The sequence below is a fragment of the Pinus tabuliformis genome, chromosome 3_2, assembly GCF_031772625.1.
Source record: "Pinus tabuliformis cultivar Carrire ecotype Pingquan chromosome 3_2, CPIR1, whole genome shotgun sequence".
Classification (NCBI taxonomy): domain Eukaryota; kingdom Viridiplantae; phylum Streptophyta; class Pinopsida; order Pinales; family Pinaceae; genus Pinus; species Pinus tabuliformis.
The window spans coordinates 1242252556-1242255369 of NC_142302.1; positions in this window are offsets into that span (position 1 = coordinate 1242252556).

Here is a 2814-nt window from a genome sequence, read left to right on the forward strand (position 1 = left end):
TCCTGAATTACATTCCAAACAGGTGACCTGGGGAAAATCGTCATAACTTTCTCTCTGAGCATCGGATTGAAATTTAGCAAGAAAGTGAAGAAAGAGAACGGACTGTAGTTTCTCGTATATCTTTTTTAGATCCAAAGGTCGAAACAGTGACTCGTGGCACGTCGTACAAGTTCGCTCTACTGAACTAGTCTATAATCAGGTCATCTTGGGAGATTGTGCATAACTCTTCCTTGGAGAATCCAACTTGGATCAGACTGGTGGCATTGGAAAGAGGACACAGAGGGATACTATAGGTCACAATTTCAGAACTGGATGATCCAAAATTGCAGAGATACATCAGATTCAATATCAAGCTTCTACAAAGTGAAAAAAGGTGTGTAGTTTTTTTAAATTTTTGCATAAGCTTGGTTTGAAAAATTAGTTTGAATCGGTAATTGATGCCTTGAGGAAAGAAAATGCAAACACCTAGTAAGCAACTTGAAAGCTCTAGCATGACTTATGAAGAAGAAGAAGAAATGCAACATGATATATCAAAATTACGAGACCAAGTGCAACAAGTGTCACTTGCACAAAAAGCAACAGAATCTAAGATGGATGGTTTAAGGAAAGATGTAGAAGCTAAGATGGATGGTTTAAAGAAAGGTGTAGAAGCTAAGATGGATTGTTTAAAGAATGGTGTAGAAGCTAAGATGGATTGTTTAAAGAATGGTGTAGAAGCTAAGATGGATGGCATGGAAGCTAAGATGAATGGCATGGATGCTAAAATTGATGGCATGGATGATAAGATGGAAGAATTGAAGATAAATATGAATAAGTTGCTACAAGAAATGGCCACTAATGGTGAAAGGGTAGTAAAGGAAACTCATGATGAGAACAAAAGAAATGTTAATCATGATTCCATAGACTCTAATGTTGGATCGAAGACCCACCATATTCCAAAAATCGATATGAGGAAGTTTGATGGCAAGGATCCCGCAACATGGATATTACAGATGGAGCAATTTTTCGATCTCAATAATGTGCAAAACACACAAAAGCTACGTATTGCAACTTTATATTTGGCACCAAGTCAGTTTGTATGGTATCAATGGCTTTGCTCTTGTAAACAAATTATCACTTGGGCAATTTTTACGGAAGAATTGACAGCACATTATGAGGATACAAAAAGCAACACTTTTTTTAGCCAATTGATAAGCCTCAAACAAAAGGGTTCAATAATGGAGCACATTGAGGAGTTCCAAAAATTGAACATAAGGGTAAAAAATATTCCAGAGGAGCATAGGATTGATGTGTTCATAGGGACTTTAAAGGATAATATCCAACATGATATTCGCGTTTGGGAACCTGATTCATTAGAGAAGGCATTCAGGTTAGCAAGAAAAATGGAAAGCAAAATTATGGAAAGCACAACTATTGGAATGTTGTTTATAAGGTTGACACCACAACAATTGGAATAAAAAAGAGCAAAAGGGCTTTGTTACAGTTGTGATAACAAATACACTAAAGGTCATAAGTGTGCTGAGAAGAAATTATTCTACATAGATTGTGAAGAGGAAGAAGAAAAGGAGCAAGAAAGGTCAAAAGAAGAGGATATACTCCAGGAATAAAGCCTAGATAAAGAATAAATGAATCCGACCATATCTTGTAATGCATTGGCGGGAATTACCACTCCTCAAACCATTAAGATAGAAGGACAAATCAAGAAGAAAAAGGTACTAGTGTTGATTGATTCAGGAAGTACCCACAATTTTATTCATTGTAAGGTAGCAAAAGAATTGAATTGCTTCTTATATCCAGCACCAGAGTGTCAAGTGATGGTTGCAAATGGAGGAACAATAAATTGCTCTGGAAAGTGCCATAATATCAAGCTATCCATGGGAGAATATGTATTGACTAGCCCAATGCTTTCCATTCCAATGGGAGGTGCTGATGTTGTACTAGGAGTCCAATGGCTACAATCCTTAGGTACAATAGCTTTTAATTTTCAAGAACTTTTCATGAAATTTTCCGTGGAAGGAAAGGAAGTTGAATTAAGGGGTATTGTAGGGAAACCGAGAAAGATAATCAGCTCTAACGGTATGACAAAGCTTCTAAAAAAGGAACAAAGAGGTGTAATTGCATAATTATGTTTGCTAGATGTTTCCACATTGGAACCATCTATTTCTCCAGATCTCCAAAAAGTCTTGGACAATCATTCCAAGGTATTTGAGACTCCCAAAGGCCTCCCACCTATTCGTGATCATGATCATGCTATTCATCTGATTCTAGGAAGTGTTCCTCCAAACATCAGGCTGTACAAATATCCCTATGCCCAAAAGAGTGAAATTGAACGTATGGTTGCAGAAATGCTAGAGGCTGGTATAATTCAACCGAGTCAAAGTTCTTTCTATGCTCCAGTAGTATTGGTGCACAAGAAGGATGGATCATGGCGCATGTGTCCGGATTATAGGGAGCTCAACAAGCTCACTATTAAAGATAAGTTTCCCATTCTTGTCATTGATGAATTACTGGATGAATTGCATGGATCAATTTACTTCACCAAGTTGGATCTTCGTTCAGGATATCATCAAATCAGAATGAAGACTGAAGACATTTCGAAAACAACATTTAGAACTCATGAGGGTCATTATGAATTTTTGGTCATGCCTTTTGGCCTTACCAATGCACCTTCAACATTTCAAGGTTTGATGAATTCCATTTTCAAACCATTCCTTAGAAAATTTGTGTCAGTATTTTTTGATGATATACTAATCTACAGCAGGTCTTGGAAGGATCATGTTGAACATGTTGACAGGGTGCTACAACTATTGGAGG